Genomic DNA, 27,782 nt, shown 5'->3' with positions numbered 1-27,782 from the left:
CTCCAGTTAAGTATTTTTCCCCCTTTGTCTGTGATCGTCTACAGATAAAACTGGCCTGCTAGTAGCTGAGAGTCCATCTCTGCCTTTGCTCTTTCATTTTTCCTGAACTTCCCGTGTGGGATAATTTCTCATATTGCTTTCCCTGATCCTAACTTACTTATTATAATTAAGAGGGGTGTAGGAATAGGAATATAGTATAGTTATGAATGTACAATAACATATATTCCATTATTCTAAATTGATTTAAATTTACTTAAAAATTATAGTTGAAGATAGAGTGCCTCGTTTGGAAGGGAAGGGGGTCTACACAATATTTGCTTTTATAAAGGGGGTATTGGGCCTGAAATGATAGCTATGGCCATAAGTTAGCAACGTTTGCTAGGAACTGGGTTGATGTTAACTCTGCTAGTTCTGATCCATAGATCACAGTCCTTTGTAGATCTATGGTCTATTGTAGACTTTGTGTGTTAGGTGCAGCATTTATCACATTTTATGTACCGCATTATATATATGACATTCAGTAGCTTACCCTTCTAAATGAAAAGATAAAAGGACTATAGATGAGTAGATTCTTAGTGAGCTGTTCCCCGCCCTCTCCCATTCCCACTAATTTGGTTAGAGATAGCCAATACAGAAGATTCTTTAAACATGTGGATGAGGATAGAAACTCAATCCTTAACCATTACACAGTTTCAGGACTGACTTTAAATTAAATTTTAGGCTATCATTAGCAGTGTACCGCTATTCTCAGGTTTCTTTTATAGTCTCTTGTTTCGATGACCTTTTCGTACTTCGGTCTTTGCTTAATTTCATTCAGAGGTAGAAAATACGGTAATTTTTAACAACTCCTTGGTAATTCTGCAAATACAAAGGAACTTTTAAAAAGGCAGATTTAAAAAGAAAAGAATTGATTTGATTCCAAAGCTGGTATTAACATATTTTAATGCAGAGGAAAGATAAGGAGCAAGATGAATCTTAAGGTTATAAGAGGCCCATCAAATTGACCTACATGAGCTCACAGAAGTTACACGTTTCCTAAGGCCAAGGAACTGTTCCATGACCTTGAAGGGTATATTAGTATTTCTATGTAAGTCATTACATTTTCAAACATTGGAACTGCTCAGATTTGGTTCACTGCACAAACCAATCACTTAGAATGTGAAAGAGCATGACTTTGGTCTCCTGGAGACAGCTCTTCTGTGATTGAGCTCTCCTTTGCACGGCCTGTCTACCTTCCCTTTGAATAATTTTTTTTTGTTGTTGTTTTTTTTTTTTTTTTCCCCTTGTCAGCCTACATTGTGAATGCAACTGATAGAACAAACACCAACACCTAACACTGGAAACTCTCTCCAGTGTTAGGAGAGAGGGGGATGGGGGGGCGGGGAACGGCCGTCACACGAGCAACGAATGGGGGGGCGGGGAACGGCCGTCACACGAGCAACGAACCGAAGCGCCGCCTGGTGGCATTTTCCACAGGCCGGCGCCACCGCAGCCGCCTTGGGTCCGCACAGCCCCCTGCCGGCCGCAGCTCTTGCTGTCTCGCCCAGCCGACAAGCCTCCGCGGACAAGGGAGGGAGCCGCGGCGCGAGTCGGAGGCCGGGCGGGGGTGTGCGCAGACTCTTTCCTCTGGGGACTGCGCGCATGCGCACCAGCGGGGCGGGACCCGCGGCCCCTGCGTGGGGGCGGGACCCGCGGCCGCTGCGAGGGGGCCGGCCCCGCCCAGGGGCGCTGGTCCGGCTCAGCCAATCGCGAGCGCCGGGTACCTCTTGGCGCGGGCGATTTGAATGGTTCGCGGCCGCCCGAGGTGGCGGCAGGTGGGCACGCCGCTGCCCTTTTGGGAGCTTCTCTGAGATCGGGAGGGGAACCCGCCCCTCGTCCTTTCGCCGGAGCCCCACCCTCCCCAGGCCGCGGGACTGGCGAAAAAAAAAACAGCTGGGAAAGTAAAACAACACTGACTTCAGGATAACGGTTACCTCTTTGGATGCAAAGAAGGGAATGGGATAAAGGAAAGGTGAAAAAGAAACTTCAAGCATTTGTATACGATCTGATTTCTGAAAAGAAAGATTTTTAAATGCTAACGTTTTGCCACAATGCGTCAATGTTTTAAAGAAATAAAATGTTAATATGTAATTGTATTATATAAAAACCCAAAATATAGCCATGCATATGCACAGAGATATGCATATTTTATATGTAAACATAAACAACATGATTCAATGAATAAAATGATAGAGATTTTCTTTATCATTGAGCTTTAATCTTTTCCTGAACTTAAGGTTATTTCAGGTACTTCAGGGCTCCAGAGCTTGCCAGGAGACGCACATGTCCAAGAAGGCCAGTCCCCAGCAGGGAAGCAGGATGGAGCCCCAGGTGCAGGTAGGTCACGGCACGATGGGGGTACTGGGGATGGTCGAAGGCAGGCAGGGAGGCTCGGGCTCAGGCAACGGGGAGGGAAGCATCGGGGTGTATGTGGGGCACAGGTAGGCCAAGGCAGGATGCAGTGAGGGGCGCTGTGTGGGACCCAAGTAGGAAGGGAGGGGAGGGGTGCTTCAGGAGCCAGGGTCGGGCTATCCCCTCCCCCCACCTCCTGCCACCTCCCAAAGCAGCAGCTGAGTCCCTCCTGAGCTCCCTGTCGGACAGGCCCAGCTTTGGCATCTGCGTCCTTGCCCCACGTTGCTACACGGCTCCCCTCATCTGGAGCCCCCGGCCCACTTTCCTTTCCCACCACAGACTGAATGCATCTTTGGACATGTGGCTGGCTCTGGGATGAAATGTTTCCAGGGCACTTCATTGGCACTCTTAACTCGTGTCATAACACACTGAATTGTTTTATAAGTACGTTTAGAAATAGCTCATTCACAAGAATATCAAACTTCCTCACTCTTGGTCAACATTGACAGATTGTAATTTATCTTAGCATGTTATACATACTCCAGTTAAGTATTTTTCCCCCTTTGTCTGTGATCGTCTACAGAGAAAACTGGCCTGCTAGTAGCTGAGAGTCCATCTCTGCCTTTGCTCTTCCATTTTTCCTGAACTTCCCGTGTGGGATAATTTCTCATATTGCTTTCCCTGATCCTAACTTACTTATTATAATTAAGCGGGGTGTAGGAATAGGAATATAGTATAGTTATGAATGTACAATAACATATATTCCATTATTCTAAATTGATTTAAATTTACTTAAAAATTATAGTTGAAGATAGAGTGCCTCATTTGGAAGGGAAGGGGGTCTACAGAATATTTGCTTTTATAAAGGGGGTATTGGTCCTGAAATGATAGCTATGGCCATAAGTTAGCAACGTTTGCTAGGAACTGGGTTGATGTTAACTCTGCTAGTTCTGATCCATGGATCATAGTCCTTTGTAGATCTATGGTCTATTGTAGACTTTGTGTGTTAGGTGCAGCATTTATCACATTTTATGTACCGCATTATATATATGACATTCAGTAGCTTACCCTTCTAAATGAAAAGATAAAAGGACTATAGATGAGTAGATTCTTAGTGAGCTGTTCCCCGCCCTCTCCCATTCCCACTAATTTGGTTAGAGATAGCCAATACAGAAGATTCTTTAAACATGTGGATGAGGATAGAAACTCAATCCTTAACCATTACACAGTTTCAGGACTGACTTTAAATTAAATTTTAGGCTATCATTAGCAGTGTACCGCTATTCTCAGGTTTCTTTTATAGTCTCTTGTTTCGATGACCTTTTCGTACTTCGGTCTTTGCTTAATTTCATTCAGAGGTAGAAAATACGGTAATTTTTAACAACTCCTTGGTAATTCTGCAAATACAAAGGAACTTTTAAAAAGGCAGATTTAAAAAGAAAAGAATTGATTTGATTCCAAAGCTGGTATTAACATATTTTAATGCAGAGGAAAGATAAGGAGCAAGATGAATTTTAAGGTTATAAGAGGCCCATCAAATTGACCTACATGAGCTCACAGAAGTTACACGTTTCCTAAGGCCAAGGAACTGTTCCATGACCTTGAAGGGTATATTAGTATTTCTATGTAAGTCATTACATTTTCAAACATTGGAACTGCTCAGATTTGGTTCACTGCACAAACCAATCACTTAGAATGTGAAAGAGCATGACTTTGGTCTCCTGGAGACAGCTCTTCTGTGATTGAGCTCTCCTTTGCACGGCCTGTCTACCTTCCCTTTGAATTTTTTTTTCTTGTTGTTGTTGTTTTTTTTTTTTTCCCCTTGTCAGCCTACATTGTGAATGCAACTGATAGAACAAACACCAACACCTAACACTGGAAACTCTCTCCTCTGAACTCATTTGAAACACATGCTGAGGTTCTCAATCGGCAAGTTTTATAAAATGTCAGAACGTTTTATTAGAGTTGGGAGTGATTGTTGGACTCATAATAATCACACAGGGAGCTTAAGAAAATACTAATGCCTCAGCCCCACCTTCAGAAATTCTGAATTAACTTGTCTGGGGAAGGCTGCAGGCCCCTATGTTTTTAAAAAGTTTTCCAAGCAATTTGAATGTCCAGCCAATTGGAGAACCACTGGGCTAGTCCCATGCGATCAGATAAAAACAGAAATTCATATAGGATTGGACATAGCAAAGGGCACAAAACTAGACATCAGAATAGCTGAGACTAAACACTGACGGCGCCGGCCCTCCCCGCCCCGCAGAGGCCCGCGCGGCCTCCCTCCGCCGCGGGGACCCGGGGTGGCAGCCGCCGCAACCCCCGTCCTTCCCGCGCCCCGCGCCCTGCCGCCGCCGCCGCCGCCGCCGCCGCCGCCGCCGCCGCCGCAGCCCGCACTCACCTCAGGGGCGCAACCGGCACAGCCGGCCGTCGGCCTCGTTCCCGCCGAAGCGTCTCGGTGCGGTACTCACTGCGCGGGCCGGTTCTTCCCCGGCGGTCGCAGGGGGTTCAGGGATGGGGGGGCGGGGAACGGCCGTCACACGAGCAACGAACCGAAGCGCCGCCTGGTGGCATTTTCCACAGGCCGGCGCCACCGCAGCCGCCTTGGGTCCGCACAGCCCCCTGCCGGCCGCAGCTCTTGCTGTCTCGCCGAGCCGACAAGCCTTCGCGGACAGGGGAGGGAGCCGCGGCGCGAGTCGGAGGCCGGGCGGGGGTGTGCGCAGACTCTTTCCTCTGGGGACTGCGCGCATGCGCACCAGCGGGGCGGGACCCGCGGCCCCTGCGTGGGGGCGGGACCCGCGGCCGCTGCGAGGGGGCCGGCCCCGCCCAGGGGCGCTGGTCCGGCTCAGCCAATCGCGAGCGCCGGGTACCTCTTGGCGCGGGCGATTTGAATGGTTCGCGGCCGCCCGAGGTGGCGGCAGGTGGGCACGCCGCTGCCCTTTTGGGAGCTTCTCTGAGATCGGGAGGGGAACCCGCCCCTCGTCCTTTCGCCGGAGCCCCACCCTCCCCAGGCCGCGGGACTGGCGAAAAAAAAAAACAGCTGGGAAAGTAAAACAACACTGACTTCAGGATAACGGTTACCTCTTTGGATGCAAAGAAGGGAATGGGATAAAGGAAAGGTGAAAAAGAAACTTCAAGCATTTGTATACGATCTGATTTCTGAAAAGAAAGATTTTTAAATGCTAACGTTTTGCCACAATGCGTCAATGTTTTAAAGAAATAAAATGTTAATATGTAATTTTATTACATAAAAACCCAAAATATAGCCATGCATATGCACACAGATATGCATACTTTATATGTAAACATAAACAACATGATTCAATGAATAAAATGATAGAGATTTTCTTTATCATTGAGCTTTATTCTTTTCCTGAACTTAAGGTTATTTCAGGTACTTCAGGGCTCCAGAGCTTGCCAGGAGACGCACATGTCCAAGAAGGCCAGTCCCCAGCAGGGAAGCAGGATGGAGCCCCAGGTGCAGGTAGGTCACGGCACGATGGGGGTACTGGGGATGGTCGAAGGCAGGCAGGGAGGCTCGGGCTCAGGCAACGGGGAGGGAAGCATCGGGGTGTATGTGGGGCACAGGTAGGCCAAGGCAGGATGCAGTGAGGGGCGCTGTGTGGGACCCAAGTAGGAAGGGAGGGGAGGGGTGCTTCAGGAGCCAGGGTCGGGCTATCCCCTCCCCCCACCTCCTGCCACCTCCCAAAGCAGCAGCTGAGTCCCTCCTGAGCTCCCTGTGGGACAGGCCCAGCTTTGGCATCTGCGTCCTTGCCCCACGTTGCTACACGGCTCCCCTCATCTGGAGCCCCCGGCCCACTTTTCTTTCCCACCACAGACTGAATGCATCTTTGGACATGTGGCTGGCTCTGGGATGAAATGTTTCCAGGGCACTTCATTGGCACTCTTAACTCGTGTCATAACACACTGAATTGGTTTATAAGTACGTTTATAAATAGCTCATTCACAGGAATATCAAACTTCCTCACTCTTGGTCAACATTGACAGATTGTAATTTATCTTAGCATGTTATACATACTCCAGTTAAGTATTTTTCCCCCTTTGTCTGTGATCGTCTACAGAGAAAACTGGCCTGCTAGTAGCTGAGAGTCCATCTCTGCCTTTGCTCTTTCATTTTTCCTGAACTTCCCGTGTGGGATAATTTCTCATATTGCTTTCCCTGATCCTAACTTACTTATTATAATTAAGAGGGGTGTAGGAATAGGAATATAGTATAGTTATGAATGTACAATAACATATATTCCATTATTCTAAATTGATTTAAATTTACTTAAAAATTATAGTTGAAGATAGAGTGCCTCGTTTGGAAGGGAAGGGGGTCTACACAATATTTGCTTTTATAAAGGGGGTATTGGGCCTGAAATGATAGCTATGGCCATAAGTTAGCAACGTTTGCTAGGAACTGGGTTGATGTTAACTCTGCTAGTTCTGATCCATAGATCACAGTCCTTTGTAGATCTATGGTCTATTGTAGACTTTGTGTGTTAGGTGCAGCATTTATCACATTTTATGTACCGCATTATATATATGACATTCAGTAGCTTACCCTTCTAAATGAAAAGATAAAAGGACTATAGATGAGTAGATTCTTAGTGAGCTGTTCCCCGCCCTCTCCCATTCCCACTAATTTGGTTAGAGATAGCCAATACAGAAGATTCTTTAAACATGTGGATGAGGATAGAAACTCAATCCTTAACCATTACACAGTTTCAGGACTGACTTTAAATTAAATTTTAGGCTATCATTAGCAGTGTACCGCTATTCTCAGGTTTCTTTTATAGTCTCTTGTTTCGATGACCTTTTCGTACTTCGGTCTTTGCTTAATTTCATTCAGAGGTAGAAAATACGGTAATTTTTAACAACTCCTTGGTAATTCTGCAAATACAAAGGAACTTTTAAAAAGGCAGATTTAAAAAGAAAAGAATTGATTTGATTCCAAAGCTGGTATTAACATATTTTAATGCAGAGGAAAGATAAGGAGCAAGATGAATCTTAAGGTTATAAGAGGCCCATCAAATTGACCTACATGAGCTCACAGAAGTTACACGTTTCCTAAGGCCAAGGAACTGTTCCATGACCTTGAAGGGTATATTAGTATTTCTATGTAAGTCATTACATTTTCAAACATTGGAACTGCTCAGATTTGGTTCACTGCACAAACCAATCACTTAGAATGTGAAAGAGCATGACTTTGGTCTCCTGGAGACAGCTCTTCTGTGATTGAGCTCTCCTTTGCACGGCCTGTCTACCTTCCCTTTGAATAATTTTTTTTTGTTGTTGTTTTTTTTTTTTTTTTCCCCTTGTCAGCCTACATTGTGAATGCAACTGATAGAACAAACACCAACACCTAACACTGGAAACTCTCTCCAGTGTTAGGAGAGAGGGGGATGGGGGGGCGGGGAACGGCCGTCACACGAGCAACGAATGGGGGGGCGGGGAACGGCCGTCACACGAGCAACGAACCGAAGCGCCGCCTGGTGGCATTTTCCACAGGCCGGCGCCACCGCAGCCGCCTTGGGTCCGCACAGCCCCCTGCCGGCCGCAGCTCTTGCTGTCTCGCCCAGCCGACAAGCCTCCGCGGACAAGGGAGGGAGCCGCGGCGCGAGTCGGAGGCCGGGCGGGGGTGTGCGCAGACTCTTTCCTCTGGGGACTGCGCGCATGCGCACCAGCGGGGCGGGACCCGCGGCCCCTGCGTGGGGGCGGGACCCGCGGCCGCTGCGAGGGGGCCGGCCCCGCCCAGGGGCGCTGGTCCGGCTCAGCCAATCGCGAGCGCCGGGTACCTCTTGGCGCGGGCGATTTGAATGGTTCGCGGCCGCCCGAGGTGGCGGCAGGTGGGCACGCCGCTGCCCTTTTGGGAGCTTCTCTGAGATCGGGAGGGGAACCCGCCCCTCGTCCTTTCGCCGGAGCCCCACCCTCCCCAGGCCGCGGGACTGGCGAAAAAAAAAACAGCTGGGAAAGTAAAACAACACTGACTTCAGGATAACGGTTACCTCTTTGGATGCAAAGAAGGGAATGGGATAAAGGAAAGGTGAAAAAGAAACTTCAAGCATTTGTATACGATCTGATTTCTGAAAAGAAAGATTTTTAAATGCTAACGTTTTGCCACAATGCGTCAATGTTTTAAAGAAATAAAATGTTAATATGTAATTGTATTATATAAAAACCCAAAATATAGCCATGCATATGCACAGAGATATGCATATTTTATATGTAAACATAAACAACATGATTCAATGAATAAAATGATAGAGATTTTCTTTATCATTGAGCTTTAATCTTTTCCTGAACTTAAGGTTATTTCAGGTACTTCAGGGCTCCAGAGCTTGCCAGGAGACGCACATGTCCAAGAAGGCCAGTCCCCAGCAGGGAAGCAGGATGGAGCCCCAGGTGCAGGTAGGTCACGGCACGATGGGGGTACTGGGGATGGTCGAAGGCAGGCAGGGAGGCTCGGGCTCAGGCAACGGGGAGGGAAGCATCGGGGTGTATGTGGGGCACAGGTAGGCCAAGGCAGGATGCAGTGAGGGGCGCTGTGTGGGACCCAAGTAGGAAGGGAGGGGAGGGGTGCTTCAGGAGCCAGGGTCGGGCTATCCCCTCCCCCCACCTCCTGCCACCTCCCAAAGCAGCAGCTGAGTCCCTCCTGAGCTCCCTGTCGGACAGGCCCAGCTTTGGCATCTGCGTCCTTGCCCCACGTTGCTACACGGCTCCCCTCATCTGGAGCCCCCGGCCCACTTTCCTTTCCCACCACAGACTGAATGCATCTTTGGACATGTGGCTGGCTCTGGGATGAAATGTTTCCAGGGCACTTCATTGGCACTCTTAACTCGTGTCATAACACACTGAATTGTTTTATAAGTACGTTTAGAAATAGCTCATTCACAAGAATATCAAACTTCCTCACTCTTGGTCAACATTGACAGATTGTAATTTATCTTAGCATGTTATACATACTCCAGTTAAGTATTTTTCCCCCTTTGTCTGTGATCGTCTACAGAGAAAACTGGCCTGCTAGTAGCTGAGAGTCCATCTCTGCCTTTGCTCTTCCATTTTTCCTGAACTTCCCGTGTGGGATAATTTCTCATATTGCTTTCCCTGATCCTAACTTACTTATTATAATTAAGCGGGGTGTAGGAATAGGAATATAGTATAGTTATGAATGTACAATAACATATATTCCATTATTCTAAATTGATTTAAATTTACTTAAAAATTATAGTTGAAGATAGAGTGCCTCATTTGGAAGGGAAGGGGGTCTACAGAATATTTGCTTTTATAAAGGGGGTATTGGTCCTGAAATGATAGCTATGGCCATAAGTTAGCAACGTTTGCTAGGAACTGGGTTGATGTTAACTCTGCTAGTTCTGATCCATGGATCATAGTCCTTTGTAGATCTATGGTCTATTGTAGACTTTGTGTGTTAGGTGCAGCATTTATCACATTTTATGTACCGCATTATATATATGACATTCAGTAGCTTACCCTTCTAAATGAAAAGATAAAAGGACTATAGATGAGTAGATTCTTAGTGAGCTGTTCCCCGCCCTCTCCCATTCCCACTAATTTGGTTAGAGATAGCCAATACAGAAGATTCTTTAAACATGTGGATGAGGATAGAAACTCAATCCTTAACCATTACACAGTTTCAGGACTGACTTTAAATTAAATTTTAGGCTATCATTAGCAGTGTACCGCTATTCTCAGGTTTCTTTTATAGTCTCTTGTTTCGATGACCTTTTCGTACTTCGGTCTTTGCTTAATTTCATTCAGAGGTAGAAAATACGGTAATTTTTAACAACTCCTTGGTAATTCTGCAAATACAAAGGAACTTTTAAAAAGGCAGATTTAAAAAGAAAAGAATTGATTTGATTCCAAAGCTGGTATTAACATATTTTAATGCAGAGGAAAGATAAGGAGCAAGATGAATTTTAAGGTTATAAGAGGCCCATCAAATTGACCTACATGAGCTCACAGAAGTTACACGTTTCCTAAGGCCAAGGAACTGTTCCATGACCTTGAAGGGTATATTAGTATTTCTATGTAAGTCATTACATTTTCAAACATTGGAACTGCTCAGATTTGGTTCACTGCACAAACCAATCACTTAGAATGTGAAAGAGCATGACTTTGGTCTCCTGGAGACAGCTCTTCTGTGATTGAGCTCTCCTTTGCACGGCCTGTCTACCTTCCCTTTGAATTTTTTTTTCTTGTTGTTGTTGTTTTTTTTTTTTTCCCCTTGTCAGCCTACATTGTGAATGCAACTGATAGAACAAACACCAACACCTAACACTGGAAACTCTCTCCTCTGAACTCATTTGAAACACATGCTGAGGTTCTCAATCGGAAAGTTTTAGAAAATGTCAGAACGTTTTATTAGAGTTGGGAGTGATTGTTGGACTCATAATAATCACACAGGGAGCTTAAGAAAATACTAATGCCTCAGCCCCACCTTCAGAAATTCTGAATTAACTTGTCTGGGGAAGGCTGCAGGCCCCTATGTTTTTAAAAAGTTTTCCAAGCAATTTGAATGTCCAGCCAATTGGAGAACCACTGGGCTAGTCCCATGCGATCAGATAAAAACAGAAATTCATATAGGATTGGACATAGCAAAGGGCACAAAACTAGACATCAGAATAGCTGAGACTAAACACTGACGGCGCCGGCCCTCCCCGCCCCGCAGAGGCCCGCGCGGCCTCCCTCCGCCGCGGGGACCCGGGGTGGCAGCCGCCGCAACCCCCGTCCTTCCCGCGCCCCGCGCCCTGCCGCCGCCGCCGCCGCCGCCGCCGCCGCCGCCGCCGCCGCAGCCCGCACTCACCTCAGGGGCGCAACCGGCACAGCCGGCCGTCGGCCTCGTTCCCGCCGAAGCGTCTCGGTGCGGTACTCACTGCGCGGGCCGGTTCTTCCCCGGCGGTCGCAGGGGGTTCAGGGATGGGGGGGCGGGGAACGGCCGTCACACGAGCAACGAACCGAAGCGCCGCCTGGTGGCATTTTCCACAGGCCGGCGCCACCGCAGCCGCCTTGGGTCCGCACAGCCCCCTGCCGGCCGCAGCTCTTGCTGTCTCGCCGAGCCGACAAGCCTCCGCGGACAGGGGAGGGAGCCGCGGCGCGAGTCGGAGGCCGGGCGGGGGTGTGCGCAGACTCTTTCCTCTGGGGACTGCGCGCATGCGCACCAGCGGGGCGGGACCCGCGGCCCCTGCGTGGGGGCGGGACCCGCGGCCGCTGCGAGGGGGCCGGCCCCGCCCAGGGGCGCTGGTCCGGCTCAGCCAATCGCGAGCGCCGGGTACCTCTTGGCGCGGGCGATTTGAATGGTTCGCGGCCGCCCGAGGTGGCGGCAGGTGGGCACGCCGCTGCCCTTTTGGGAGCTTCTCTGAGATCGGGAGGGGAACCCGCCCCTCGTCCTTTCGCCGGAGCCCCACCCTCCCCAGGCCGCGGGACTGGCGAAAAAAAAAAACAGCTGGGAAAGTAAAACAACACTGACTTCAGGATAACGGTTACCTCTTTGGATGCAAAGAAGGGAATGGGATAAAGGAAAGGTGAAAAAGAAACTTCAAGCATTTGTATACGATCTGATTTCTGAAAAGAAAGATTTTTAAATGCTAACGTTTTGCCACAATGCGTCAATGTTTTAAAGAAATAAAATGTTAATATGTAATTTTATTACATAAAAAACCAAAATATAGCCATGCATATGCACACAGATATGCATACTTTATATGTAAACATAAACAACATGATTCAATGAATAAAATGATAGAGATTTTCTTTATCATTGAGCTTTATTCTTTTCCTGAACTTAAGGTTATTTCAGGTACTTCAGGGCTCCAGAGCTTGCCAGGAGACGCACATGTCCAAGAAGGCCAGTCCCCAGCAGGGAAGCAGGATGGAGCCCCAGGTGCAGGTAGGTCACGGCACGATGGGGGTACTGGGGATGGTCGAAGGCAGGCAGGGAGGCTCGGGCTCAGGCAACGGGGAGGGAAGCATCGGGGTGTATGTGGGGCACAGGTAGGCCAAGGCAGGATGCAGTGAGGGGCGCTGTGTGGGACCCAAGTAGGAAGGGAGGGGAGGGGTGCTTCAGGAGCCAGGGTCGGGCTATCCCCTCCCCCCACCTCCTGCCACCTCCCAAAGCAGCAGCTGAGTCCCTCCTGAGCTCCCTGTGGGACAGGCCCAGCTTTGGCATCTGCGTCCTTGCCCCACGTTGCTACACGGCTCCCCTCATCTGGAGCCCCCGGCCCACTTTTCTTTCCCACCACAGACTGAATGCATCTTTGGACATGTGGCTGGCTCTGGGATGAAATGTTTCCAGGGCACTTCATTGGCACTCTTAACTCGTGTCATAACACACTGAATTGGTTTATAAGTACGTTTATAAATAGCTCATTCACAGGAATATCAAACTTCCTCACTCTTGGTCAACATTGACAGATTGTAATTTATCTTAGCATGTTATACATACTCCAGTTAAGTATTTTTCCCCCTTTGTCTGTGATCGTCTACAGATAAAACTGGCCTGCTAGTAGCTGAGAGTCCATCTCTGCCTTTGCTCTTTCATTTTTCCTGAACTTCCCGTGTGGGATAATTTCTCATATTGCTTTCCCTGATCCTAACTTACTTATTATAATTAAGAGGGGTGTAGGAATAGGAATATAGTATAGTTATGAATGTACAATAACATATATTCCATTATTCTAAATTGATTTAAATTTACTTAAAAATTATAGTTGAAGATAGAGTGCCTCGTTTGGAAGGGAAGGGGGTCTACAGAATATTTGCTTTTATAAAGGGGGTATTGGGCCTGAAATGATAGCTATGGCCATAAGTTAGCAACGTTTGCTAGGAACTGGGTTGATGTTAACTCTGCTAGTTCTGATCCATAGATCACAGTCCTTTGTAGATCTATGGTCTATTGTAGACTTTGTGTGTTAGGTGCAGCATTTATCACATTTTATGTACCGCATTATATATATGACATTCAGTAGCTTACCCTTCTAAATGAAAAGATAAAAGGACTATAGATGAGTAGATTCTTAGTGAGCTGTTCCCCGCCCTCTCCCATTCCCACTAATTTGGTTAGAGATAGCCAATACAGAAGATTCTTTAAACATGTGGATGAGGATAGAAACTCAATCCTTAACCATTACACAGTTTCAGGACTGACTTTAAATTAAATTTTAGGCTATCATTAGCAGTGTACCGCTATTCTCAGGTTTCTTTTATAGTCTCTTGTTTCGATGACCTTTTCGTACTTCGGTCTTTGCTTAATTTCATTCAGAGGTAGAAAATACGGTAATTTTTAACAACTCCTTGGTAATTCTGCAAATACAAAGGAACTTTTAAAAAGGCAGATTTAAAAAGAAAAGAATTGATTTGATTCCAAAGCTGGTATTAACATATTTTAATGCAGAGGAAAGATAAGGAGCAAGATGAATTTTAAGGTTATAAGAGGCCCATCAAATTGACCTACATGAGCTCACAGAAGTTACACGTTTCCTAAGGCCAAGGAACTGTTCCATGACCTTGAAGGGTATATTAGTATTTCTATGTAAGTCATTACATTTTCAAACATTGGAACTGCTCAGATTTGGTTCACTGCACAAACCAATCACTTAGAATGTGAAAGAGCATGACTTTGGTCTCCTGGAGACAGCTCTTCTGTGATTGAGCTCTCCTTTGCACGGCCTGTCTACCTTCCCTTTGAATAATTTTTTTTTGTTGTTGTTTTTTTTTTTTTTTTCCCCTTGTCAGCCTACATTGTGAATGCAACTGATAGAACAAACACCAACACCTAACACTGGAAACTCTCTCCTCTGAACTCATTTGAAACACATGCTGAGGTTCTCAATCGGCAAGTTTTATAAAATGTCAGAACGTTTTATTAGAGTTGGGAGTGATTGTTGGACTCACTATAATCACACAGGGAGCTTAAGAAAATACTAATGCCTCAGCCCCACCTTCAGAAATTCTGAATTAACTTGTCTGGGGAAGGCTGCAGGCCCCTATGTTTTTAAAAAGTTTTCCAAGCAATTTGAATGTCCAGCCAATTGGAGAACCACTGGGCTAGTCCCATGCGATCAGATAAAAACAGAAATTCATATAGGATTGGACATAGCAAAGGGCACAAAACTAGACATCAGAATAGCTGAGACTAAACACTGACGGCGCCGGCCCTCCCCGCCCCGCAGAGGCCCGCGCGGCCTCCCTCCGCCGCGGGGACCCGGGGTGGCAGCCGCCGCAACCCCCGTCCTTCCCGCGCCCCGCGCCCTGCCGCCGCCGCCGCCGCCGCCGCCGCCGCCGCCGCAGCCCGCACTCACCTCAGGGGCGCAACCGGCACAGCCGGCCGTCGGCCTCGTTCCCGCCGAAGCGTCTCGGTGCGGTACTCACTGCGCGGGCAGGTTCTTCCCCGGCGGTCGCAGGGGGTTCAGGGATGGGGGGGCGGGGAACGGCCGTCACACGAGCAACGAACCGAAGCGCCGCCTGGTGGCATTTTCCACAGGCCGGCGCCACCGCAGCCGCCTTGGGTCCGCACAGCCCCCTGCCGGCCGCAGCTCTTGCTGTCTCGCCCAGCCGACAAGCCTCCGCGGACAAGGGAGGGAGCCGCGGCGCGAGTCGGAGGCCGGGCGGGGGTGTGCACAGACTCTTTCCTCTGGGGACTGCGCGCATGCGCACCAGCAGGGCGGGACCCGCGGCCCCTGCGTGGGGGCGGGACCCGCGGCCCCTGCGAGGGGGCCGGCCCCGCCCAGGGGCGCTGGTCCGCTTCAGCCAATCGCGAGCGCCGGGTACCTCTTGGAGCGGGCGATTTGAATGGTTCGCGGCCGCCCGAGGTGGTGGCAGGTGGGCATGCCGCTGCCCTTTTGGGAGCTTCTCTGAGATCGGGAGGGGAACCCGCCCCTCGTCCTTTCGCCGGAGCCCCACCCTCCCCAGGCCGCGGGACTGGCGAAAAAAAAAACAGCTGGGAAAGTAAAACAACACTGACTTCAGGATAACGGTTACCTCTTTGGATGCAAAGAAGGGAATGGGATAAAGGAAAGGTGAAAAAGAAACTTCAAGCATTTGATTCGATCTGATTTCTGAAAAGAAAGATTTTTAAATGCTAACGTTTTGCCACAATGCGTCAATGTTTTAAAGAAATAAAATGTTAATATGTAATTTTATTACATAAAAACCCAAAATATAGCCATGCATATGCACACAGATATGCATATTTTATATGTAAACATAAACAACATGATTCAATGAATAAAATGATAGAGATTTTATCATTGATCTTTATTCTTTTCCTGAACTTACGGTTATTTCAGGTACTTCAGGGCTCCAGAGCTTCCCTGGAGCTTACCCGTCGTAGGCTATCCAGCCATCCATACTGGACACATTGACTACGCCGTCTCTGGTCCAGCCGGCTGTGCCTGTCTTAGGTTGTCCTCCTCTGAGGATGTTACCCGTCATTGGCTATCCAGCCGTCCATGCTGGACACATTGAGTACGCCATCTCTTGTCCAGCCTGCTGTGCCTGTCTTAGGTTGTCCTCCTCTGAGGATCTTCCCCGTCATTGGCTAGCCAGCCGTCCATGCTGGACACACTGAGTAGGCCATCTGTGGTCCAGCCGGCTGTGCCAGTCTTAGGTTGTCCTCCTCTGAGGATCTTACCCGTCATTGGCTAGCCAGCCGTCCAAGCTGGACACACTGAGTAGGCCATCTCTTATCCAGCCAGCTACCTGACATTTCTCACAGCTTGTTTATCAGTTCAGCCCATGGCTTCTTCTCTACAGCCTTCAGGCAGGGCCTACAGTTTCCTGATAGCCAATTCTTCCCTAATATCAACAACCACCCATCGTTTATACTTTTCTTGCCTTTTGCCTTTTGCCTTTATGCCTCAGGACACCAGCTCAACTCACCTTCCAGAAATTGAACTTGCCTGTCCTCCACTCTGATACCTCAAAGAGACCTCAGCTTTGTCTCAAGACTCAGCTGTCTCTACCATCTGACATCTCTTGATCTAGCCAGGGCTAAAAATCCCAACTGTGACATTTAGAAATGGGATAAAGTTGGGAAGGATGATAAAGCTGGAGAAAGGAATTAACATTTGTTTTTCCCCCACTATGTGCCTGGCTCTGGGCCCGGCCCTGACACATCAGATCTTTCAACTCTACTTCTGAAGAACACCAGGGAGGCTGGAGATGATACTTCCACTATCTGTGACTTTGGGTTAGGAAATAACTCTCTTCATCCAGATCCCAAGTGTTTTCATTCATGAAAACTAATCCACTTCCTTGAATTACTGATTTTCAGTTGCAGGTCTGAGAATTGATGAATATCTCTAATGAAAATTTGACCCATCTACAACAAAATAAGAAAAATAAGGGCAACAAAACGCATTTATCCATAGGCTAAAATAGTCTATGTAAAGGGTTATCCTTTGTTCTCAGACCACAGTGCAACAATATGTTAAGATGGAGTAAAGTGATTCCTTATTGGAAAAGTTGCATACAGCCAAAATTATCCTTCAAAATTTCTTATGAAGGTACACAAATGAAGTCCAAGCCAATCACAGCCTAATTTTCCTACAGCATGGAATAGATTGCTAATCCTATGGTTGAGTGTATCTGATGAAATAATTGGGCTCCCTTTAAGTGTCATGATGTTTTTAAAAACAAACCTCTTAAAGACCTGAATGGCACATAGCTGAGGGACATGGGGCTGTAGACTCAGGGGAACAGAAGATTCGCTGCACACCCAGACCTGCTAGGAGAAGGGAAGATCCACACCTTCCATGCCTTCATCAGTCCAGAGTACGTGCTCAGTAAGTGGAACCAAAACAGCTGACAGACTGTCCCACACTCTTTAAGGCGTGTACTTTTGAACGTATATGGTTGAAGAGAAGTCACAAAAGTTAAATGGCTGTATGACACTTTGTCCTTCCATTGTTGTCTTTTAGTTTTTGGTGGGGGGAAAAAACAAACAAACAAACAAAAAAAAAACCCTTCCTTTCATGACATGAGGTTGAGATCAAATAAAACTTTTAGTAAAAAAGGAGTTGGAAAAATAAAACATTGGCAGTCTTGTATCAATCTCCAAACCCTTTTAAAGGATACTTGTTTGTGAAATTCAGATCTCTGAATCTGCAAGTTATAAACTTAATATTAGAATAGTAAGCAGCTGCCATAGGAAACAGAGGGGGGAAAAGTTGCAGCCAATATCCTAAGGTCAAACCTGGATTCCTAAAGAAATGATCCATCTAAAGACTTTTTTTTTCAAAAGTGCTGAATTTAAACACCATTACTTTTAACCTATTTTTCTAACTTTCCATGGTTCCTTCTCATAGCATAGTTGAAAATTTAGCAAAAGAATAGATTTACCATGTCAAAATCTAGTTCTCACCCCACTCAGATAAACCTACTCCACTCCACCTCAAACTCCACATTTAGCCCCTCAGCCAAAACCTCAGAGTCATTCTTGTATGTTCCTTCTCCTTCATCCACTTCCAATCCAACAGAGAATCTTGCCCATTCTCTCCTTAAACCGGATCCAGATCCCAACACCTGCTCACCACCTCCAAACCACCAGGGACTGTGCAGATTATCACAACAGCTTCCTCACTGGCCTTGCTGGTTCAACCCTCATCTACTGTCAGCACAGCAGCCTCAGCACTTCTACTAATGCTTAAGTTAGATCAACATTTATCTGCTCAAAACCTAAAAGTGGCTCCACATCATTCAGAATCCCAAGTTCTTACTCTGGCCAACAAGAGTGACTTGTCCCATGTATCTCACTTACTTCTCTGACCTCATCTCTTGCTGTTACTGTTTCATGAACTTGGGACAGTGTCTGGCAGAAGGCAGCTGTTAGACAACGGGTATCGGGCTCTGTTATCACTAGCATTATTTCCATTACTGCTACTGCTACTCCCAGCACTGTTTTGTCACCCACCACTTGCTCCCCTCCAGCCACACCACCTTTCTTGCTGCCCCCAAACACACAAAGTGGAGTTCTGCCTTTACACTCTGCACTTACTGTTCCCCTTGACAAGAACACCCTTTTTCCCAGATATCATCCAGACCTTTCCAGGCTATCTGCAGGACTTCCTCACTCACCACCTTCAGCTCAAATACTTACTCACTCAGTACGTCCTTCTCTGACCACTCTAGTTTAAAATTGCAACTGCTTCCTCTAACCATGACACCCCATCCCCTTTCCTTGTTTAATTGTTTTCCTTACAGCAACTACCACCTTCTAGTATAATATATAATATCTATTTTTTTGTTGTTTATACTTTGTCTCTATATATTTTAACATAAGTTCCAAGAGGGTAGTGATTTTGTACATTTTGTTTACTTCTGTATACTGGCTAGTACATAATAAATATTTGTTGAACACATAACATTCAATTATTATATTCAGATCATCAAAAACCACTAAGAATTTACTGAATTTAATATCCATTCATGATATTTTTAAAACTCCTTAGAAAACTAGAAATATTAGAGTATTCTCTCAATCAGACAAAGGTAGCTTTAAAAAAATTCTACAGGTAAGGTAACATTTAATAGTGAAATATTACATTCCTTCCCCCAAGGCTAAGAATTTAACAAGGATATCCACTCTCACCATTTCTATTCAATATGGCACTGGAGGTCTGAGCCAATGAAATAATGCAAAAAGAAAAAAAGGCATTAATATTATCAAAGATGAAGTTAAACTGTTTTCTTCAAAGATGATGACTCTCTGTGTAGAAAATCCAAAGGAATCTATAAAATGTTAGGACTAGTGAGTGAATTTAACAGTATCACAGGGTATAAAGTCAACACCCCAAAATTCATTTTACTTTTAAAGACTAACAAACACTTGAAATATAAAATTTTAAAATATTTATCTCCTCAAAAAATTAAACACAGGATTAGCATATGATTCAGTAATTCCACCTCTCATATGTAAACAAAAGCATTGGAAATAGAGACTTGAACAGGTATCTGTACACCAATCTTCATGGCACCATTATTTATAATAAACAAAAGATGAAAATAATGTCCATCTATACATGACTGGATAAGCAAAATGTGGTATTATATATAGTAGAGTGTTACTATACAGTCTGAGAAAGGAATGAAATTATGACACATGCTACAACATGGACAGGTGTTAAAGGCACTGTGCTAAGTGAAATAAAGCAGAAGGACAAATATTGTATGATTCCATGTATATGAGGTGCCTAAAACAGTCAAATCATACAGACAGAAAGTAGAATGGTAGTTTCCACGGCTAAGCAAGGAAATGGAGAGCTATTGGGTCTGAAACGATAGCTATGGCCATAAGTTAGCAACGTTTGCTAGGAACTGGGTTGATGTTAACTCTGCTAGTTCTGCTCCATAGATCATAGTCCTTTGTAGATCTATGGTCTATTGTAGACTTTGTGTGTTAGGTGCAGCATTTATCACATTTTATGTACCGCATTATATATATGACATTCAGTAGCTTACCCTTCTAAATGAAAAGATAAAAGGACTATAGATGAGTAGATTCTTAGTGAGCTGTTCCCTGCCCTCTCCCATTCCCACTAATTTGGTTAGAGATAGCCAATACAGAAGATTCTTTAAACATGTGGATGAGGATAGAAACTCAATCCTTAACCATTACACAGTTTCAGGACTGACTTTAAATTAAATTTTAGGCTATCATTAGCAGTGTACCGCTATTCTCAGGTTTCTTTTATAGTCTCTTGTTTCGATGACCTTTTCGTACTTCGGTCTTTGCTTAATTTCATTCAGAGGTAGAAAATACGGTCATTTTTAACAACTCCTTGGTAATTCTGCAAATACAGAGGAACTTTTAAAAAGGCAGATTTAAAAAGAAAAGAATTGATTTGATTCCAAAGCTGGTATTAACATATTTTAATGCAGAGGAAAGATAAGGAGCAAGATGAATCTTAAGTTTATAAGAGGCCCATCAAATTGACCTACATGAGCTCACAGAAGTTACACGTTTCCTAAGGCCAAGGAACTGTTCCATGACCTTGAAGGGTATATTAGTATTTCTATGTAAGTCATTACATTTTCAAACATTGGAACTGCTCAGATTTGGTTCACTGCACAAACCAATCACTTAGAATGTGAAAGAGCATGACTTTGGTCTCCTGGAGACAGCTCTTCTGTGATTGAGCTCTCCTTTGCACGGCCTGTCTACCTTCCCTTTGAATTTTTTTTTCTTGTTGTTGTTGTTTTTTTTTTTTTCCCCTTGTCAGCCTACATTGTGAATGCAACTGATAGAACAAACACCAACACCTAACACTGGAAACTCTCTCCTCTGAACTCATTTGAAACACATGCTGAGGTTCTCAATCGGCAAGTTTTATAAAATGTCAGAACGTTTTATTAGAGTTGGGAGTGATTGTTGGACTCACTATAATCACACAGGGAGCTTAAGAAAATACTAATGCCTCAGCCCCACCTTCAGAAATTCTGAATTAACTTGTCTGGGGAAGGCTGCAGGCCCCTATGTTTTTAAAAAGTTTTCCAAGCAATTTGAATGTCCAGCCAATTGGAGAACCACTGGGCTAGTCCCATGCGATCAGATAAAAACAGAAATTCATATAGGATTGGACATAGCAAAGGGCACAAAACTAGACATCAGAATAGCTGAGACTAAACACTGACGGCGCCGGCCCTCCCCGCCCCGCAGAGGCCCGCGCGGCCTCCCTCCGCCGCGGGGACCCGGGGTGGCAGCCGCCGCAACCCCCGTCCTTCCCGCGCCCCGCGCCCTGCCGCCGCCGCCGCCGCCGCCGCCGCCGCCGCCGCCGCCGCCGCCGCAGCCCGCACTCACCTCAGGGGCGCAAACGGCACAGCCGGCCGTCGGCCTCGTTCCCGCCGAAGCGTCTCGGTGCGGTACTCACTGCGCGGGCCGGTTCTTCCCCGGCGGTCGCAGGGGGTTCAGGGATGGGGGGGCGGGGAACGGCCGTCACACGAGCAACGAACCGAAGCGCCGCCTGGTGGCATTTTCCACAGGCCGGCGCCACCGCAGCCGCCTTGGGTCCGCACAGCCCCCTGCCGGCCGCAGCTCTTGCTGTCTCGCCGAGCCGACAAGCCTCCGCGGACAGGGGAGGGAGCCGCGGCGCGAGTCGGAGGCCGGGCGGGGGTGTGCGCAGACTCTTTCCTCTGGGGACTGCGCGCATGCGCACCAGCGGGGCGGGACCCGCGGCCCCTGCGTGGGGGCGGGACCCGCGGCCGCTGCGAGGGGGCCGGCCCCGCCCAGGGGCGCTGGTCCGGCTCAGCCAATCGCGAGCGCCGGGTACCTCTTGGCGCGGGCGATTTGAATGGTTCGCGGCCGCCCGAGGTGGTGGCAGGTGGGCACGCCGCTGCCCTTTTGGGAGCTTCTCTGAGATCGGGAGGGGAACCCGCCCCTCGTCCTTTCGCCGGAGCCCCACCCTCCCCAGGCCGTGGGACTGGCGAAAAAAAAAACAGCTGGGAAAGTAAAACAACACTGACTTCAGGATAACGGTTACCTCTTTGGATGCAAAGAAGGGAATGGGATAAAGGAAAGGTGAAAAAGAAACTTCAAGCATTTGTATACGATCTGATTTCTGAAAAGAAAGATTTTTAAATGCTAACGTTTTGCCACAATGCGTCAATGTTTTAAAGAAATAAAATGTTAATATGTAATTTTATTACATAAAAACCCAAAATATAGCCATGCATATACACACAGATATGCATACTTTATATGTAAACATAAACAACATGATTCAATGAATAAAATGATAGAGATTTTCTTTATCATTGAGCTTTATTCTTTTCCTGAACTTAAGGTTATTTCAGGTACTTCAGGGCTCCAGAGCTTGCCAGGAGACGCACATGTCCAAGAAGGCCAGTCCCCAGCAGGGAAGCAGGATGGAGCCCCAGGTGCAGGTAGGTCACGGCACGATGGGGGTACTGGGGATGGTCGAAGGCAGGCAGGGAGGCTCGGGCTCAGGCAACGGGGAGGGAAGCATCGGGGTGTATGTGGGGCACAGGTAGGCCAAGGCAGGATGCAGTGAGGGGCGCTGTGTGGGACCCAAGTAGGAAGGGAGGGGAGGGGTGCTTCAGGAGCCAGGGTCGGGCTATCCCCTCCCCCCACCTCCTGCCACCTCCCAAAGCAGCAGCTGAGTCCCTCCTGAGCTCCCTGTCGGACAGGCCCAGCTTTGGCATCTGCGTCCTTGCCCCACGTTGCTACACGGCTCCCCTCATCTGGAGCCCCCGGCCCACTTTCCTTTCCCACCACAGACTGAATGCATCTTTGGACATGTGGCTGGCTCTGGGATGAAATGTTTCCAGGGCACTTCATTGGCACTCTTAACTCGTGTCATAACACACTGAATTGGTTTATAAGTACGTTTATAAATAGCTCATTCACAGGAATATCAAACTTCCTCACTCTTGGTCAACATTGACAGATTGTAATTTATCTTAGCATGTTATACATACTCCAGTTAAGTATTTTTCCCCCTTTGTCTGTGATCGTCTACAGATAAAACTGGCCTGCTAGTAGCTGAGAGTCCATCTCTGCCTTTGCTCTTTCATTTTTCCTGAACTTCCCGTGTGGGATAATTTCTCATATTGCTTTCCCTGATCCTAACTTACTTATTATAATTAAGAGGGGTGTAGGAATAGGAATATAGTATAGTTATGAATGTACAATAACATATATTCCATTATTCTAAATTGATTTAAATTTACTTAAAAATTATAGTTGAAGATAGAGTGCCTCGTTTGGAAGGGAAGGGGGTCTACAGAATATTTGCTTTTATAAAGGGGGTATTGGGCCTGAAATGATAGCTATGGCCATAAGTTAGCAACGTTTGCTAGGAACTGGGTTGATGTTAACTCTGCTAGTTCTGATCCATAGATCACAGTCCTTTGTAGATCTATGGTCTATTGTAGACTTTGTGTGTTAGGTGCAGCATTTATCACATTTTATGTACCGCATTATATATATGACATTCAGTAGCTTACCCTTCTAAATGAAAAGATAAAAGGACTATAGATGAGTAGATTCTTAGTGAGCTGTTCCCCGCCCTCTCCCATTCCCACTAATTTGGTTAGAGATAGCCAATACAGAAGATTCTTTAAACATGTGGATGAGGATAGAAACTCAATCCTTAACCATTACACAGTTTCAGGACTGACTTTAAATTAAATTTTAGGCTATCATTAGCAGTGTACCGCTATTCTCAGGTTTCTTTTATAGTCTCTTGTTTCGATGACCTTTTCGTACTTCGGTCTTTGCTTAATTTCATTCAGAGGTAGAAAATACGGTAATTTTTAACAACTCCTTGGTAATTCTGCAAATACAAAGGAACTTTTAAAAAGGCAGATTTAAAAAGAAAAGAATTGATTTGATTCCAAAGCTGGTATTAACATATTTTAATGCAGAGGAAAGATAAGGAGCAAGATGAATTTTAAGGTTATAAGAGGCCCATCAAATTGACCTACATGAGCTCACAGAAGTTACACGTTTCCTAAGGCCAAGGAACTGTTCCATGACCTTGAAGGGTATATTAGTATTTCTATGTAAGTCATTACATTTTCAAACATTGGAACTGCTCAGATTTGGTTCACTGCACAAACCAATCACTTAGAATGTGAAAGAGCATGACTTTGGTCTCCTGGAGACAGCTCTTCTGTGATTGAGCTCTCCTTTGCACGGCCTGTCTACCTTCCCTTTGAATAATTTTTTTTTGTTGTTGTTTTTTTTTTTTTTTTTTCCCCTTGTCAGCCTACATTGTGAATGCAACTGATAGAACAAACACCAACACCTAACACTGGAAACTCTCTCCTCTGAACTCATTTGAAACACATGCTGAGGTTCTCAATCGGCAAGTTTTATAAAATGTCAGAACGTTTTATTAGAGTTGGGAGTGATTGTTGGACTCACTATAATCACACAGGGAGCTTAAGAAAATACTAATGCCTCAGCCCCACCTTCAGAAATTCTGAATTAACTTGTCTGGGGAAGGCTGCAGGCCCCTATGTTTTTAAAAAGTTTTCCAAGCAATTTGAATGTCCAGCCAATTGGAGAACCACTGGGCTAGTCCCATGCGATCAGATAAAAACAGAAATTCATATAGGATTGGACATAGCAAAGGGCACAAAACTAGACATCAGAATAGCTGAGACTAAACACTGACGGCGCCGGCCCTCCCCGCCCCGCAGAGGCCCGCGCGGCCTCCCTCCGCCGCGGGGACCCGGGGTGGCAGCCGCCGCAACCCCCGTCCTTCCCGCGCCCCGCGCCCTGCCGCCGCCGCCGCCGCCGCCGCCGCCGCCGCCGCCGCCGCAGCCCGCACTCACCTCAGGGGCGCAACCGGCACAGCCGGCCGTCGGCCTCGTTCCCGCCGAAGCGTCTCGGTGCGGTACTCACTGCGCGGGCAGGTTCTTCCCCGGCGGTCGCAGGGGGTTCAGGGATGGGGGGGCGGGGAACGGCCGTCACACGAGCAACGAACCGAAGCGCCGCCTGGTGGCATTTTCCACAGGCCGGCGCCACCGCAGCCGCCTTGGGTCCGCACAGCCCCCTGCCGGCCGCAGCTCTTGCTGTCTCGCCCAGCCGACAAGCCTCCGCGGACAAGGGAGGGAGCCGCGGCGCGAGTCGGAGGCCGGGCGGGGGTGTGCACAGACTCTTTCCTCTGGGGACTGCGCGCATGCGCACCAGCAGGGCGGGACCCGCGGCCCCTGCGTGGGGGCGGGACCCGCGGCCCCTGCGAGGGGGCCGGCCCCGCCCAGGGGCGCTGGTCCGCTTCAGCCAATCGCGAGCGCCGGGTACCTCTTGGAGCGGGCGATTTGAATGGTTCGCGGCCGCCCGAGGTGGTGGCAGGTGGGCATGCCGCTGCCCTTTTGGGAGCTTCTCTGAGATCGGGAGGGGAACCCGCCCCTCGTCCTTTCGCCGGAGCCCCACCCTCCCCAGGCCGCGGGACTGGCGAAAAAAAAAACAGCTGGGAAAGTAAAACAACACTGACTTCAGGATAACGGTTACCTCTTTGGATGCAAAGAAGGGAATGGGATAAAGGAAAGGTGAAAAAGAAACTTCAAGCATTTGATTCGATCTGATTTCTGAAAAGAAAGATTTTTAAATGCTAACGTTTTGCCACAATGCGTCAATGTTTTAAAGAAATAAAATGTTAATATGTAATTTTATTACATAAAAACCCAAAATATAGCCATGCATATGCACACAGATATGCATATTTTATATGTAAACATAAACAACATGATTCAATGAATAAAATGATAGAGATTTTATCATTGATCTTTATTCTTTTCCTGAACTTACGGTTATTTCAGGTACTTCAGGGCTCCAGAGCTTCCCTGGAGCTTACCCGTCGTAGGCTATCCAGCCATCCATACTGGACACATTGACTACGCCGTCTCTGGTCCAGCCGGCTGTGCCTGTCTTAGGTTGTCCTCCTCTGAGGATGTTACCCGTCATTGGCTATCCAGCCGTCCATGCTGGACACATTGAGTACGCCATCTCTTGTCCAGCCTGCTGTGCCTGTCTTAGGTTGTCCTCCTCTGAGGATCTTCCCCGTCATTGGCTAGCCAGCCGTCCATGCTGGACACACTGAGTAGGCCATCTGTGGTCCAGCCGGCTGTGCCAGTCTTAGGTTGTCCTCCTCTGAGGATCTTACCCGTCATTGGCTAGCCAGCCGTCCAAGCTGGACACACTGAGTAGGCCATCTCTTATCCAGCCAGCTACCTGACATTTCTCACAGCTTGTTTATCAGTTCAGCCCATGGCTTCTTCTCTACAGCCTTCAGGCAGGGCCTACAGTTTCCTGATAGCCAATTCTTCCCTAATATCAACAACCACCCATCGTTTATACTTTTCTTGCCTTTTGCCTTTTGCCTTTATGCCTCAGGACACCAGCTCAACTCACCTTCCAGAAATTGAACTTGCCTGTCCTCCACTCTGATACCTCAAAGAGACCTCAGCTTTGTCTCAAGACTCAGCTGTCTCTACCATCTGACATCTCTTGATCTAGCCAGGGCTAAAAATCCCAACTGTGACATTTAGAAATGGGATAAAGTTGGGAAGGATGATAAAGCTGGAGAAAGGAATTAACATTTGTTTTTCCCCCACTATGTGCCTGGCTCTGGGCCCGGCCCTGACACATCAGATCTTTCAACTCTACTTCTGAAGAACACCAGGGAGGCTGGAGATGATACTTCCACTATCTGTGACTTTGGGTTAGGAAATAACTCTCTTCATCCAGATCCCAAGTGTTTTCATTCATGAAAACTAATCCACTTCCTTGAATTACTGATTTTCAGTTGCAGGTCTGAGAATTGATGAATATCTCTAATGAAAATTTGACCCATCTACAACAAAATAAGAAAAATAAGGGCAACAAAACGCATTTATCCATAGGCTAAAATAGTCTATGTAAAGGGTTATCCTTTGTTCTCAGACCACAGTGCAACAATATGTTAAGATGGAGTAAAGTGATTCCTTATTGGAAAAGTTGCATACAGCCAAAATTATCCTTCAAAATTTCTTATGAAGGTACACAAATGAAGTCCAAGCCAATCACAGCCTAATTTTCCTACAGCATGGAATAGATTGCTAATCCTATGGTTGAGTGTATCTGATGAAATAATTGGGCTCCCTTTAAGTGTCATGATGTTTTTAAAAACAAACCTCTTAAAGACCTGAATGGCACATAGCTGAGGGACATGGGGCTGTAGACTCAGGGGAACAGAAGATTCGCTGCACACCCAGACCTGCTAGGAGAAGGGAAGATCCACACCTTCCATGCCTTCATCAGTCCAGAGTACGTGCTCAGTAAGTGGAACCAAAACAGCTGACAGACTGTCCCACACTCTTTAAGGCGTGTACTTTTGAACGTATATGGTTGAAGAGAAGTCACAAAAGTTAAATGGCTGTATGACACTTTGTCCTTCCATTGTTGTCTTTTAGTTTTTGGTGGGGGGAAAAAACAAACAAACAAACAAAAAAAAAACCCTTCCTTTCATGACATGAGGTTGAGATCAAATAAAACTTTTAGTAAAAAAGGAGTTGGAAAAATAAAACATTGGCAGTCTTGTATCAATCTCCAAACCCTTTTAAAGGATACTTGTTTGTGAAATTCAGATCTCTGAATCTGCAAGTTATAAACTTAATATTAGAATAGTAAGCAGCTGCCATAGGAAACAGAGGGGGGAAAAGTTGCAGCCAATATCCTAAGGTCAAACCTGGATTCCTAAAGAAATGATCCATCTAAAGACTTTTTTTTTCAAAAGTGCTGAATTTAAACACCATTACTTTTAACCTATTTTTCTAACTTTCCATGGTTCCTTCTCATAGCATAGTTGAAAATTTAGCAAAAGAATAGATTTACCATGTCAAAATCTAGTTCTCACCCCACTCAG

This window comes from Camelus bactrianus, chromosome 24 (assembly GCF_048773025.1).
Source record: "Camelus bactrianus isolate YW-2024 breed Bactrian camel chromosome 24, ASM4877302v1, whole genome shotgun sequence".
NCBI lineage: Eukaryota > Metazoa > Chordata > Mammalia > Artiodactyla > Camelidae > Camelus > Camelus bactrianus.
Note: the sequence above shows the minus strand (reverse complement) of the source record.